The sequence below is a fragment of the Eptatretus burgeri genome, unplaced genomic scaffold, assembly GCF_056783735.1.
Source record: "Eptatretus burgeri isolate ZD-2024b unplaced genomic scaffold, Ebu_testis_v1 Ebu_testis_scaffold_178, whole genome shotgun sequence".
NCBI classification, from domain to species: Eukaryota; Metazoa; Chordata; class Myxini; order Myxiniformes; family Myxinidae; genus Eptatretus; species Eptatretus burgeri.
Window position 1 is genome coordinate 15084 of NW_028222128.1, and position 16937 is coordinate 32020.

At 46.0% G+C, this 16937-nt stretch overlaps 1 pseudogene; it reads right to left on the reverse strand.

Moving 5' to 3' along the window:
* Positions 1-9322: 9322 nt before the first annotated feature.
* Positions 9323-11667, reverse strand: LOC147007422 (uncharacterized; annotated as a pseudogene).
* Positions 11668-16937: the final 5270 nt, after the last annotated feature.

Here is a 16937-nt window from a genome sequence, read left to right on the forward strand (position 1 = left end):
TCATACATATTTATGTTATGTAAATACACGAGGTCCATCAAAAAAGTAACGTGACAGACCACAGAAATTTTATTCCGAAACACATCTTGAAATCACAGCTTGTCCCCTTCAAAATAGTTTCCCTCCAGACTCACACACTTGTCCATCCTCTTCTTCCACGCTTCGATGCATCCCGGGAGGCTTCTGGAATCCTCCAGAGCTCCGTCGTCACGGTCCTTTTGATGGCCCCCACATCAGGAAATCGGGTCCCCTTGATCACCCCCTTTAGCTTGGGGAATAGGAAAAAATCACAAGGGGGCAAGTCTGGCAAATACGAGGGATGCTCTCGAGTTGACACGTTCCTCTCCGCCAGAAAGTGTCGGATGCTCAGGACACTGTGAGCTGGGGCGTTGTTCTCCCACAGATCCCCCCTCTTGTCTCCGACTGATCTCATGAGGCGCCAGAGGATCTCCTTGGACACGTATTGATTCACTGTTTCACCCTGTGGTCGAAACTCGAAGGGGACGATGCCCTTGATGTCAAAAAACGCGATGAGCATCACCTTTAACTTCGGCTTCGACATCCTTGCTTTCTTTGGTCTTGGTGATGCCAGACTTTTCCACTGACGACTCTGTCGTTTGGTCTCTGGATCGTATTCGAATATCCACGATCCATCGCCAGTAATGACTCTCCCGAGACTCATCCCGAGAAGGTCTGCATCGTCCTCGAGGTGCTTGATAATGTCTTGACAGACAGTGACTCTTTGCCTTTTCTGGTCCTCGGACAACAGCTTGGGGACCATCTTTGCACACACCTTGCGCATTTCGAGATTTTCAGTGATGATGCTCCAGACAGTGTCCTTGTTGATGGAAAGTTCCTCAGCAATCATCCGCACCGTGAGTCGACGATCTGCAAGCACCATCTGCTTCACACCATCTGATTTGAACTGTGAAGTATATTTATCTCAAAGACCACAAGTAACCGTGCCTGGTGTTGGCTTAATATTAGGGTGTTGGGCTTGGTATTTTCGGGTCCTCAGTTCAAATCCTGCTTTGTTCTTGAATAGATACCAGGTGTGGTTGACTCAGCATGTCATCCTTCTGAGGTCGGCAACATGAATACCAGCTTGCTGGGATGATTGAGCCATTCGAGTGATGACCTGTCCTTTGGACAGGAGTGGTGATCTGTCCAAAGTGTAAAAACTCGACAGACAATTACACTGCAAGGGTCAGATTTACCTGATACTCAAACACTCTGCTCCAGACAAGTCAACACCTATTGGCGGTAACACTTATCAAATTATATTCCCAAAGATAAGAGCTCATACGAAAGTGTCTTCAGTACCTCAATGTAAATAAAGCTCAATGACGAAAGCTTGAAATGAATGAACCATGTGATCTCATCGCCTCACGTCACACACGTCGCCTCCAAGCTGCCACCTCGTCAGGATCTGGGCGACCACTCCTCATTTTCATAAATGCCAAGGTGAGGTAATGAAAAAAGCCAAGAATTCACAAGGTTTAGGAAAAGCGATGATAATAGAAAACCTATAGTCGGTCGGCACAGCAGAATTCGGTAGTATTAGAAGATCGGGAGCGAAAAAATAAAAAATCATTCATGCCGGTGTTAACCCAAATCAAAAATAAAAAATCATTCACTCACGAACAAACCGGCATCGTTATCTTCTCTAAGCGATATCGTTATCCTGGCCCTCCACATTATAGAAACGAACCGAGTCAGTGTCCCGGTCACAAATCTTGTATCGCGCATGGCATCTGCCATATTGTACATCTTCCACAACAACCTTGGGTGGCTGCCATGTGCGGCACTGTGCTCCCTGGCGACTGATGGTCTGCCGTGACAGAATTCTATTGGCGACTGTTGACGCATGAAGTCGGTTGCTGCATAGCCATTTGCTTATCCCCCATCAGTGGTCCGGGAAAGCAAGACCGAATACTGTCAACTGGAACAGCAGCCGAGCGACACTGCCAAGGACGTACCGGCGAGAAGGAATGGACCGTTGGGAATAAAGACCCGGCTTACCTGGATTCGAACCATGCTGGACCAATGAGGGAAAAGACAAAGGCGAGCTGGGAACATTTCTACAACAATTATTTATTTACAGCAAGTGAGGAAAAGCATGTGGCACAACAAAGGTTTATTGGGAATGTAACGCAGGGAAAGATGAGAGAGATGTCGGGTGTGGCAATTATACAAGCAACTTATAAAGCAGACACAGTGCAGACTTGACGCGAGATTAGTCACAGTAACAACAAAAGATCTTCTACAGGCTTACTTGACAGACAGGCGCCAACACACTCAGACAAATAACACGCAATGAAAAGAAAAGGACTTTTGCAGCCAGGGAGGAAGGGGGTTGAAGTTTTAGTTTTTCGGGACCTGAGCGTTTCGGGGGAGGGATGCTCCTTGGTGCGGTAACCGACAATGGTTGCGTAGTTCGGGCTACAGCCACACGTGTCGAGATCGTGTCTGCAGGAGGAACTTGAGTGGAGAAGGGCGGAGTCCAGATGGCAAGGGTGGTGCAACAGGCAGGACGCTTGGTCGACGTCGTGTGGTCGGAGACAAGTAGCAGGAACACACACTTCACTCCTTCAATTCCTTCAATTCTCCTCCATTCCCTTCCTCATGTTTTTTTCCTTTTCCGACTCTTCCCACACGAGTCCTTCTTCCCACTGTTCCTTCATTGTTTTTCCTTTTCCGACTCTGCTCACAACACGAAAGGAAGGAGTCTATCTGCACGTACACTAATGGCATAACTGACGAGGGACAACTATCTGTTGCATGCATGCGGTTCCGAGAACCGCAACACTATATGTGCACATATATACATGCACATTCATACATACATACATACATACATACATACATACAAACATACACACATACATACATACATACATACACACATATATACATGCACATACATACATACATACATACATACATACAAACATACACACATATACATACAAACATACACACATGCATACACACATACATACATACACACATACATACATACATACATACATACAAACATACACATACATACAAACATACATACATACACACATACATACATACATACACACATACCAGTAATTTTACTCAGCAGTTTTTTGTTTTTTAAAATAAAATCCTCAACTTCCATTACTTTTGTCGCCATCACATATTTCATTTTACATCCGTGCATATGTGAACAAAATACTGTGGTATGCACCTTTGTTAGGTTCCTAAAAATGGGCTCAACAAATTGATGTTATGACCCCCAGAAAAACCCCAAACGACCCCCAGGTTAAGAATCTATGCTCCATCATAACAACATGTTAAAGTGTTATCTGATCATTGTCCGATAGAAATTAGGAAAAACATTAGATCATCACTTTACCTCTTCCCTGAATCTCTATACAATGGCACAAATTTTTGTGCTGAAGCTGCAATTGATGGTCCTGGAAGTTTAAAAAAGAAAGTAAATATTTTTTTGGAATTAGCGGAGGATGAAATGTGTATATAGGATGGTCAATGTGTAAGGGTGAGTATGGATATAAAAATAACCACGTGTGCACATTATTACACATTGTACACGTTATGAACATTTATAGACGGCCCATCAGCATCACTGATGTCCACTTCGGCCGGTTAGGTGCACATATTACTCGATGACTTGTCATGCCTTTCCCTGAATCACATCATGTGATAATGTTTCTCCCACCCATCCCATAATAATATATATTTCAAGAAAAAATAAATTAAAACCGAATCAGTACAACTGTTTACATAAATGACAGTTGTACAATTAACAGAATTACAACACATCAACATTACTCAATACTTATCACTGTACTCAACCGAGCCAAGCTGACGTTTTCACAACCGTGACAAGCAGGAATGGATATACCTGTATGTTTGAACCCAAACACAATGTAAAGTCTCATTCAATGAGATGGCATTTTACAAAAAAAAATTCTGATTCAAAAAATAAAACGCAACAGCCCTCACATCTCAGAGCTCAGTTCCTCATTTACTATTTCATTATTAAAACTTGTTATATATTTTTAGATATTGTCCTCAAATATAACATCAAACAATATATTGTTGTGGTTGAGGAAATTCGCAAACCACCATTCAGGTCCCGTAGGTGAGGTATCTCTGTAAGTACATGTGTAGTTAGCCCAAACCCGTTGTTTAGAGGGAATAAATGTCATTCATTCAGGCTACGACCCTTTAAGATAGCCGTTTTTCTGTTCTATCTTTATTTTGAGCCAACCACGTCTCAACCGCCATCACACAACAACCACCAACCGCAACGCCGCTTCACAACAACAACAACAACGCCAACAGCCACGACCTTTACCGTCACAACTCGCTCTCGCAACCATCGCATCACCGCCATTCCAAGCGTCACCGTGGCCAGGGACCACCACAATAAACCCTCCACCACCTTCACCTCTCCTTCTGCCGCCATTCCCGCACCGCTTGTGGGCACCGATCCTGGACTCGTACAGGGCGCGCGCCGAGCAGCGGGTGCAAAAGCAGTCTTTCCGAGGAAAGGTCGGATCAGGAATCATTCACGCCCACTTCTGATCCGTCCAATCATTAAGCGCGGGCGATTTGGCCCCACCTCCAGGCGCGTCGGAGTAGAATCGGTATCTGCAAATTCGAGGATCAGGAATGATTCACGCCCACTTTTCCTCCGTCCAATGGGCGAGCGTGGCTCCGCCCCCGAGCCGATCCTGATCCGAAAATCTGCATATGGTTTCTCCTGCTGCACTATAAAGCGCCGAGCGCAGGGGCGAAGTCAGGGAGAGAAGAGTTTCTGTTTCGGGCTCGAGTTGGAGAAGAGTTTCTGTTTCGGGCTCGAGTTGGAGAAGAGTTTCTGTTTCGGGCTCGAGTTGGAGAAGAGTTTCTGTTTCGGGCTCGAGTTGGAGAAGAGTTTCTGTTTCGGGCTCGAGTTGGAGAAGAGTTTCTGTTTCGGGCTCGAGTTGGAGAAGAGTTTCTGTTTCGGGCTCGAGTCAGTGGAGAATTTCTGTTTCGGGCTCGGGCGATTTGTGGCGGCGGCGAAGTGTGGCAGCAGCAGCCAAGACGGGTCTGGAGCAGAGTCGGTCTGTCGGGGTTCGGAGTCTGTCGGGGAGCTGCAGAGAGGAGAAGCCGGGAACGCGGTCGAGGGCGCAGTGGAGTCGCTCGTCGCGGGACCCAAGCAAGCCAGCTATCCTCTTTCCCCAGAGCATCAACAACCCCCCCCTGTTTCCCCCCCGCGCTGAGATAGTGCGAAAAGGGGGGCCCCGTTCCCACCCCATTCCAGGCAGTGCCAGCGAGGCCCGCGGAGGAGCGCGGACTCGGGGCACCGCCGCCATTGTGCGGCTCATCATAAGACGGGTAGGCTCGACGCGGTCTCGGCCCACAGACCACGTCTGCCCCCTTGTCGTTGAAGGTGGCCCCTTTTCTTTTGCTTTTGAGTATATGTGTTGTCGGCGCCGTCTGTTAAGTAAAACTGTGTAAGTGTTGCCGTGTGCTCGCGTAGTCGGTAGTAGATCTGCATTGTTTCTTTTGTTACATTTGCTTTTGGTGCATAATTGTTGTGTTTCTTTTACATTTGCTTTTGGTGCATAATTGTTGTAATTGTATATTTCTGCTTTCCGTTTGCCGCGGAATAAATGTGCCTTATGTTGACCTGTTTTTCCCGTTTCACTTCGTCTTTTCTTTAATTGAATCTCCATCTTACTTCACGTAAAGGGTTGGTCGTGGGCTAAATACGCCCAATAATGAATCGGAACCGTTGAGGTTGACGATAACACCGCTCGGTTATCCCGATAGTACGGAACGGGTCGCTTCAAGTGGCCCGTGTCCGAAGTCGACCTGCGGAGAGGTGCGATCGCCCGGTCTACCCTCCGTGTGGGTACTTAGGTAGGTCGAATTTGGCGAACAACCCTATCCCACGCGGGGGGCCGATTGGCACGATCGTGGTGAGGCCGAAAGGTGTCCTTGACAAGGACATTTAAATTGTCCTTGACATCCGGTGACCGCCTCGTGAAGAGGAATGGTATATCTGGGAACAGGAAAAACAAATAAATATTTCAGAACATTTGCAATAAGCTTTTATCTGAATAACAAAAGTGAACGATGATGAAAAACAACGAGCTGTTATTACAAAACAATATACGTTTTGGAGGGTGATTTATACATTGCCATGGCAACCTTCCTCTTGCTGAACTCCATGCCATGAACACTGCGCAGGTGCTGCATCAGGAAGTGGGTAACTTCGCCACACTGACAGCAAGGGCTCTCATCTTCACTTTTGGGCTCTGGTGCATCAAGAGAGGGCTCCCTCTCTCCTACTCCAGAATCCACTTCACTGAACCCTTCATTACAATAGACAACATCACACTTTGGTTTCATCATAAAATGCTCTCCACTGTAAAGTAAATAACATCAACAAAATATAATAATAAAAAAGAGCAAAATATGACAGATGAAACATTGGTCATCAGTGTTTCAAAATAACTTTTTAAAATGTTGTGCAATGTGTTGTCACACCTTTCATTTGAAAGTGCTGTATTATAATTCATATCAATTTTCGTTTGAAGTATTTTAATTGAGTGATTCTCGTGCACATACTGATGTACATTTTTTGCACCGACTTCATCACTTTTAAGCTTCAGTCCCCTGTTTTTAAAAGTTTATAAAATTTATCGCAGTCCCCGTCCACACCCTTGTCCCTGTCACAGTCGTCAACGTCATTCTCCGTCTCCATCAAATGGTTTATTTTTTCGAGGTGCTTTCTTCCTTTTAGTACAGCGGCTAAGCACCAGAATCTTTCAGGTTTTTGCAGAAAGCATGAAACTTTGCACAGGGCAAACCTTTTGCCATTTCAGGGCCAATTGCTGTAGCTATCTCATGCACGGGAATGTATCTGAATTCTTTTCCTGTTCCAAACGCTATCCATAGTTTTTCAAGGTTTACCAAGGTCTGAAAATGAGCCACAGCCAGAACAACAACGTCCGTGTCAACAGTCCTGATCATCACATCTTTAAAACCAGAATTCAGGGCATCTTTCACATGGAGTAGAATCCTGGTGTCAGCCTCCTCATGTGAGCAAGGCTGCAGTCCATCCAAGTTGTGGTTCATATTAGAGCTGACAACTGACTCATGAACAGTGGATATGATAACCCTGTCGCCAGTGTCCTTTGACACACTCTCAGCACCTAGGAACTGGAACAGTTCATCCTTGTTGTCATCATTGCGAAGGAAGTTTTTCCTATTGCCTGGCAGATTCACATTTGGAGACACACGTCTACGAGCCCCTGTCCCTCTATTTTCTCTTGCTGTGAGCTTCAAAGTGTTTCTCTGATAAACATCCCAAACAATATCGACTCGAAGAAACCTTTCCAGCTCTGAAACTACACATGGTACAAATACTCCCTGGCATATTCCCCAAAGGTCCTGGATTCTCCAACTGGCAGAAAGTGCACCACTGCAGCACCATCAAGTATTCCTCCTTCAGCAGTTGAGGTATTCAAGTGGGCTGATTTTCCGCAAGATTCAAGACATCCAAGGAGATCAGATTTCTTTCCTTGCCTCAGTTTCCCTGCTGCAGATAATGATGGTGGAAATTTATGATTCTCGTGCTTGAAAAATTCCTCTAGATTTCCTTCTCTTGACTGGCTACCGATGTACAATCAAGCAAATAAAGAACAGTCACTTGAGTTCAGAGATCTTCTGCTTATCCTTCGGTTGGGCCGCTTCGTTCGGTCGACTGAACTGAGAAAAAATGAGAAATGTTCGTTCATACACAAGCATCAAACCACATTATTGTATCCTATTTTATTAATTATTTTTATTACGGTCTGAATTTGGAACGGTAGTTTATGGACACCTTGTATACCAATGAAAACAATCCGAATCAAATCCTACCATTCAAAGTACTGGAAAGTACCGATAAATATCACAGTAAGAAGTTGAAGAATAAATTGGAAAGCAAATAGGCCAACTGTTACAACTCAGAAATGTAACAACCACACCACGTGATCTCTGTAACAACCACACCACATGATCTCTGCAACAACCACACCACGTGATCTCTGTAACAACCACACTACGTGATCTCTGTAACAACCACACCATGTAATCTCTGTAACAACCACACCACGTGATCTCCGTAACAACCACACCACGTGATCTCTGTAACAACACCACGTGATCTCTGTAACAACCACACCACATGATCTCTGTAACAACCACACCACGTGATCTCTGTAACAACCACACCACGTGATCTCCGTAACAACCACACCACGTGATCTTTGTAACAACCACACCACGTGATCTCTGTAACAACCACACCACGTGATCTCTGAAACAACCACACCACGTGATCTCTGAATCAACCACACCACGTGTTTTGTTGAAATCTTGAACATGTTCCCTTCATCCCCGTATTCCAATGTGGAGCGATGACCCCAATGGTGTTTATCTCATTCTTACAGGACACATGAACCACCATGAGACCCCATGTAGGACGAGTTTATCTCCCATCCCTTACTCGGCGGCCATATTGATTTTACTTCTCGATTTTACTTCAATTTTATTCAACCACAAACGACACGTGACCTCTTTGTCTCCTTTTATTGTTTTTCCACCAATTGTAATCAATAGTGGGGCAGATAACCTCATATATGGAATGTATGGTGCATTTTATGACTAAAGCATGAAATTTTCAGCAGTGTTTGTAGATACCATAAAGTTTATTTTCAGACGTGGAGCCACTTCAGATTTGACTTCTGAGCCCTATAAGAGGTCATTGACCTTGTACGATGAAAAATCTTCATTTTTGGCATTATCGCAGGAAAAACCTCAATATACACCACTTTTTTAAAAGCTATTTTACCCGTTGCTGCACATACCTCTTACTTAGACTCCACATATATCCTACAGGTTACATTTTAGATGCAAACAATGACCTCAGCTAGTGTTTATTTTGGCTGGATTAAACAAGTTTAACATGCATGCATCTGTATCAATTATCTGAAGAATAGTGATGGACAGGGAGATAGTAATATATTTCAGGCCATGTTTGTCCATGTTTGTCCTCTGTAGATGATCTCACAGTCTCCTGAACATGAGCACAGGGCAGTGCACATGAGGGCTGCCTTGTTGCACTTGCAGCGCCCCGTGCACCCCTGCTTGCACCCACAGTGTATCAGTTCGGAGCAGGATTGTGATGCTTCTGGAAGGGTGGTCCAGAGTGTCTGCCATCCTGTTGCATCCTTTACCCATCCCCAATCAGAAGGGCTTGCGAGATCAGGGTCAGGAACTAACGCCTGGTTCCAGATGTTGGCCTGGTAGGTGGCACGCATGATGTGTTGCCTCAGAGCAGCCTGTGTGGGTGGGATATTCTCCAGGGTCCTGGACTTCTGAGTGAAGAGCTGTTTCCTCGCTTCATTTACCTCCATGGTGTCGCTGGTTCTGTCGTACATCAGCACCACGAAGCACTCCACCAGTGACATTGGCAGCTCGCTCACAACACCTGGCACCCGTGAGAGCTCTTCAAAGGCCTCAGTCACTTCAGGGATAGCCGTCCACGTGTCCCAGGCAGTCTTCTTTCCCCCTGCCGCCGAATGCAGAGACAGTGTCGCATCCTGTGATTGCATGGAAGACTGGGAGAGTGGCACAGGTTCTTGGATCCAGCTTGCCAACCACTTTGTGTACACCAATGTACCTGAAACTGACGCCAGCACCAAGAGCTATCCACATTTCTTCCGGCTTTATCTTCAGGAATGCAGCCACAGCCAATACCACAACATCAGTGTCGACCGTGCGTATGGTCACTTTTGTGCTCCCTTTCTGCACAACATCTTCCATCCTGAAGCGTTGGCAAACTCCATTGGTGATGTCGGATGACACTTGTAGGAGGCGGTCATATGAGACACACATCTCGAGATGGAAGAGTGTGTCAATGAGCCCCCTCTTGCGTGTGACAGCATGGACTTTCAGTGCAATGTAGAGTGGAAGTGGAGTTTCACGGTCACGGCTGTGACGCAAGGTGCTTGATGACTTCACTGCTCGTGCATGTTTGACACTGTTGAAGACCAGCAGCTGTGACACTGTTTGGGCGGCAGTTGTGGTGGCTGTGTCCACCAGCTGGTCTGGTGTTTGATGTTGGCCCCATCCTGAATCATGTTCACCAGAGCCAAGAGTGTTGGTGGAACCGCTGCTTTCTGACATTCGGGCTGGAATGATCCATCAAAGGCGAACTTGGTGTCGAACATCTCTTTGCGCAGCACCTGTGCTACTCGCACTAAATGCATGGCATCACTGTCATGGTCACAGGCCTTCCTGAGAGCATCTCCAATGTCTTCTACAAACGTCAGAAGTGTGTCTCTCCCTTGTGAATGTGCTCTTAGGTCAGGGAAGGCAGACACGAGTCGGATCTTCAATCTGGTGGTATGAATCCGAGTCTCCACTGTGGCACCCAGCTGTTCCAGTCGGACCTTGGACAGGTCACCCAGGTCTGCCAGCTTGAAAACAGGAGCACAATCGTCGCCACGCGTGTCCTCCATGAATGCCACCAACTCAGCAAAGGCGATGCCTTGCAGACGAGCATCATCCCCATACTCATCCTTGGAGGCAGCTTGTCTGGCTCTGTTGTAGAGAATGCGGAGGCAGTTGCGGTGATACTTGGCGTCGAGGGCAATCATGTCCCCTGGGGCAAGTTTGGCCAGCAGCTCCGTGTCCTCCAGCTCTAAGGCACACTTCCGAACATTCGTGTCTCTCTGTTTGGTTGACGCTTCATGTCGGCCTTCAGAGCCAGCTGACTCATTGCAGAAGAAACACACAGGCTCTGTGAGCTTCACGTGGCTGTGAGCAGACCGTGTGTGAACAGTCGAACCACCACTTGAACTCCGCTGTACTAGTCGCTGAAGCTTTGTTTGGTTGTACTTTAACCGGCAGGTTTTATGCCATAGAGCACTGTGTGCAATCAGCGTGGCCTCGACGCCACCTCCATCGTCCAATCTGTCCAGATTCAGCTCAGTCGGCATGTGGCCAATGTCCTGAAACTGGAGGAGGTCCTTTGCCAATGACACAGAACCGCTACCCACAGGTTTCTTGCTGGATTTGGCTGGACACTGCAAGGCATCCCATGTTTCTGCTTGGCAAAGAATACAAAGCTTCCAGTTAGTTAGGCAAGGTGGCTTGGGTTGTTTGGATGTGCTGCAAGGTTGAGTTGGATCTATCAAGACATGGCGTTTTGACATGGTGACAGCGTCCTCCACTACCCTGTGAATATAGTTTCTTCAGGCTTGCCACCACCAGTTGTTAAACAGTTCTATAATCTAAGGATAGCTGTTAGCAGAACCTCCAGGATGAGTCTGACAGGCTGTCTAAAACACACAAAGCATAAATAGTGTTAGCGCAATCGAAGATGATTTTACGTGAAAATATCACATTTAAATGTGTTGGACCAATGAAAATTAAATGATTTAGATCATCAAAGTACCTGAAATTAACCACAAACACTCTGTAGGATATATACACATCTTTATTGGAATAAACATGCATTGTTTACATCGTTCAACATGTTTATAATGAAGGATGGGATGGTAAAAAACAGTTATCTTCGATGTTCAAGGTCATTGACCTCTCAAGGTCATTAAAGGTCAAACACAGAATGGCTCCACGTCTGAAAAGAAACCTTATGGTATGTCGATGGTATGTTAGAACTTTCATGCTTTAGTCATGAATTGCACAATTGATTTGCCCATCTGCCCCACGAAAATCTAACAAGATGAGGGAACTCGGAACATCAGGAATCGAGGAATGACACCGCAAGTTTAAGAGAATCTCGAGGTCGAGGGGCGGAGCTTCTCGTTGGGAGTGCGTGACGTCACAGCGCGCATGCGCAATTCGATTCCCGCCTGAGTCTCGTACATGGAGCTCGCAAGCCGGTTTACTCACAATTATATAAATATCGAACACGGACACAGAACCACAGGTTGGGAACGATAACATCGGCTTTGATGAACCGAATTTCCGCTTGTATTGAAAGATAACTCTAATTATTATAATTATTATCCTCCGTTGGACTGAGTCCGAACCTCGTGCGTGCGTCTGCAACCATATCTCGGACATGTGTGGAACCATGAGTGTTTGGGTGTGTGACAAGGACGAAGTGATTCGGTTTTGGTGATGATCCGGATCAGGAGACTCGAATTATCTTTTTATTTTTAACTGAGAGGATTGAAGGACATCATGGCCTCCTTGGGTGAAGTTCCTTGTGAGAGAACTCCTCGATCCTCCTTCCCTCTCACTGATATTCCTTCATCTTGTCCTCCCTCCCTCCCTCCTCTCACCCTCCCGTTCTCCGTCGCGGATTGATATCAGTACGGGGAGGGCGTGGCCAGCGCGAACGAGTGAGTGAGTCGGCACGAGTTGTGTAAAAGGGCGTGGCCAGCGCTGGTCACGTGGGCCAATGAGAGCGGAGGTGCATATTGTCCAACAGAGTCGTGTGTTCGTGGTGAGGGTCGTGTCGTGTTCGACGAAGGGTCCACAGAGACATGGACCATGGAACGGGCCCGTTCAGTCCATCGGCCTCGTTCACACCTCCTGGGACATCCCGGTGAAGATGGAGGATGCTGAGAGGGCTCGTTACGGTCAGACTTGTCCCAAACGGATGTCTCTGTTCCTGTCGCCATGTTCTCCCCTCTCCACCTTCCCCAATAAGATTAAACCGATAAATATCGATTGTTTAGACCTGGTGTTGATATATTACAGGAACGATGGGTGAAATGTTCCCCTGTATCAAAGATCCCCTTGTGTGAGGGAGGAGGCTGAGACGCTGTAACCGCCATTTTATATTCACCTCTTCCCTTCCCGCCATTTTGTATTTCCCTCCTCGATCCCTCGTTTCTCTTTAGACCTTTTTCCCCTTCGTGTGATGTTTAAATCATGAGTCTTGGTGAATCTCCATGTTCATTATTTAACGTTTGGTTCGTCTTGGTGGATCCTGAACAGAACCAACTCGGTTCGAGCGTTATCCATTCGGGTGTGGGCGTAGTTTAAATCGGGTGTGGGCATAGTTTAACTCGGGTGTGAGCGTAGTTTAAATCGGGTGTGGGCGTGGTTTAAATCGGGTGTGGGCGTAGTTTAACTCGGGTGTGAGCGTAGTTTAAATCGGGTGTGGGCGTGGTTTAACTCTGGTTTGGGCGCAGTTTAACTGGGGTGGGCGTGGTTTCACTCGGGTGGGCGTGGCCTCGGACAGGCCTTGGAGACGAGGGGTGATGTGGTTGTTCGGTGGAGGAAACGCTGCCCCTCCCCCCATGTTTACAGAGAATGTGTTTATAAAAACACACTTATCATGGATAATTATTCACACACCGATTTTAATATAAAGTAGTGTGTATGAAATATGTTAATGAGGGAGTGTATATTCATTTAAAACATCTTTATGGTGGAAATATAACAATGAACATTTGTCATCATCTGAGTGCACAATATTCAAACATTTGAAGTTCAATGAGTGTGATATTTGACGTGTGTGTGTGTGTACGTGTGTGTGTGTGTGTGTACATGTGTGTGTGTGTTCATGTGTATGTGTGTGTATATGTGTGTGTGTGTGTGTGTGTGTGTGTGTGTGTGTGTGTGTGTGTGTGTGTGTGTGTGTGTGTGTGTGTATATGTGTGTTGTGTATGTGTGTGTATGTATGTGTGTGTGTGTGTGTGTGTGTGTATATGTGTGTTGTGTATGTGTGTGTATGTATGTGTGTGTGTGTGTGTGTGTGTGTGTGTGTGTGTGTGTGTGTGTGTGTGTGTGTGTGTGTGTGTGTGTGTGTGTGTTTACAAGGTGTTTTGGGTATTTTGACTCATTTCCAGAGGAGGTTTCATTGGTTCATGAAGGTTATTTGAGTAACAATTCCATCTGTAAACTTCCTCCATTGTTCCCTGTAACATGTACAAGGGACAATACTCGAACCTTTTCATCACATGGATTCATTCAATGACACGACACAGGTTTTTATTCAAAAAATGTTTTATTAAAAGGGCACAAAAAGATTAAAATTTTACAAATAACTTAATTAAAGAGCAGGACGTGCGTGCACAACATTCAAATATATAATCAGGGGTTCACACACGTTTTTAACAACAAGGTATTGTCATCTCGCACCGTCTGTCCGTGTCCCTGTGGCTCATAGAAGGAAGAAGCATCACGTGATGTAATATGGACATGTAGGTGTCGATGTTGGCTCATAGAAGGAAGAAGCATCACGTGATGTTATATGGACATGTAGGTGGTGCTGTTGGCTCATAGAAGGAAGAAGCATCACATGATGTTATATGGACATGTAGGTGGTGCTGTTGGCTCATAGAAGGAAGAAGCATCACATGATGTTATATGGACATGTAGGTGGCGATGTTGACTCATAAAAGGAAGAAGCATCACATGATGTTATATGGACATGAAGGTGGCGATATTGGCTCAGAGAAGGAAGAAGCATTACATGATGTTATATGGACATGTAGGTGGCGATGTTGGCTCATGGAAGGAAGAAGCATCACATGATGTTATATGGACATGTAGGTGGCGATGTTGGCTCAAATAAAGAAGAAGCATCACGTGATGTTCAATGGACATGTCGGTGGCGATGTTGGCTCATAGAAGGAAGAAGCATCACATGATGTTATATGGACATGGAGGTGGTCATGTTGGCTCATAGAAGGAAGAAGCATCACATGATGTTATATGGACATGGAGGTGGTGATGTTGGCTCATAGAAGGAAGAAGCATCACATGATGTTATATATACATGTAGGTGGTGATGTTGACTCGTAAAAGGAAGGAGCATCACATGATGTTATATGGACATGTAGGTGGTGATGTTGACTCGTAAAAGGAAGGAGCATCACATGATGTTATATGGACATGTAGGTGGTGATGTTGGCTCAAATAAAGAAGAAGCATTACATGATGTTATATGGACATGTTGGTGGTGCTGTTGGCTCATAGAAGGAAGAAGCATCACATGATGTTATATGGACATGTAGGTGGTGATGTTGACTCGTAAAAGGAAGGAGCATCACATGATGTTATATGGACATGTAGGTGGTGATGTTGACTCGTAAAAGGAAGGAGCATCACATGATGTTATATGGACATGTAGGTGGTGATGTTGACTCGTAAAAGGAAGGAGCATCACATGATGTTATATGGACATGTAGGTGGTGATGTTGACTCGTAAAAGGAAGGAGCATCACATGATGTTATATGGACATGAAGGTGGCGATGTTGGCTCATAGAAGGAAGGAGCATCACATGATGTTATATGGACATGTAGGTGGCGATGTTGACTCATAAAAGGAAGAAGCATCACATGATGTTATATGGACATGAAGGTGGCGATATTGGCTCAGAGAAGGAAGAAGCATTACATGATGTTATATGGACATGTAGGTGGCGATGTTGGCTCATGGAAGGAAGAAGCATCACATGATGTTATATGGACATGTAGGTGGCGATGTTGGCTCAAATAAAGAAGAAGCATCACGTGATGTTCAATGGACATGTCGGTGGCGATGTTGGCTCATAGAAGGAAGAAGCATCACATGATGTTATATGGACATGGAGGTGGTCATGTTGGCTCATAGAAGGAAGAAGCATCACATGATGTTATATGGACATGTAGGTGGTGATGTGGGCTCATAGAAGGAAGAAGCATCACATGATGTTATATATACATGTAGGTGTCGATGTTGGCTCAAAGAAGGAAGAAGCATCACGTGATGTTATATGGACATGGAGGTGGCGATGTTGGCTCATAGAAGGAAGAAGCATCATGTGATGTTATATATACATGTAGGTGTCGATGTTGGCTCAAAGAAGGAAGAAGCATCACGTGATGTTATATGGACATGGAGGTGGCGATGTTGGCTCATAGAAGGAAGAAGCATCACGTGATGTTATACATACATGTAGGTGTCGATGTTGGCTCAAAGAAGGAAGAAGCATCACGTGATGTTATATGGATATGTAGGTGGCGATGTTGGCTTAGAGAAGGAAGAGGTGTCACATGATGTTATGTTGTTGCTTGGGCCGGGACGTCAGCCGACGAGCTCGACCACCAGATTGAGCAGTAGAGTCGCCCGGAATTCAGATCGTCGCCCTGGATAAGTCCGGAGTCGAGGGGTCCTTTGTTTTGGACCGTGAAGCGTCAATATTTCCACCACGTGGTACAGGGTTATTTGCCAAATCTTCAAAATACCGAGAGACCACGTGGCGATCTACCGAGTCTTCACACCCTCGACGGAACTCGTACAGAGACGAGCCGCTTCGCGAGCTCGATCCATGTGCGATTCCGAGCGGTTTAATCGCCAAGAACCGTCGGTCCCGATGTCCCCTTACCGCGGCACAACCGCCTTGCTAATTTTCCCAGCACGCGACACGCTCAGTCAATGAAAGAATTGACACGAACGAGCTGAAAACATTGAACAAATGGGGGGTTTATTTATAATGCAATGGGGGAATGAGGGGAGCACTTAAGGCAGAGTTATACCGAATATAAGAAATACAAGTTTATACAGCAAAGGCACGAAAACAATTCACTCCTTCCCAGACGGGCCCACGGACACACACACACACACATACACACACACACACATACACACACACACACACACACACACACACACACACACACACACACGCACACACAGAAATGGACCCTCTTGGGTCTTTATTGCGGCTCTCCAGCCGAGGAGGACAGTCCGGCTGTGAGAGCCAGGGGGCGGCAGGCTACCTGGCCGCTTCGCGCGGCTGGACGTCCCCTTCTATTGGGGCTGGTGTCGCCGTACTTGTCAGGCTCAAAGGAATGTGACGTAGGCTCTGGAGCCGGGACGAGGCCGGTTGCCGGAGAGGCCAAAGTGATGAGCCGGGAAGCGAAGAAGCGGGAG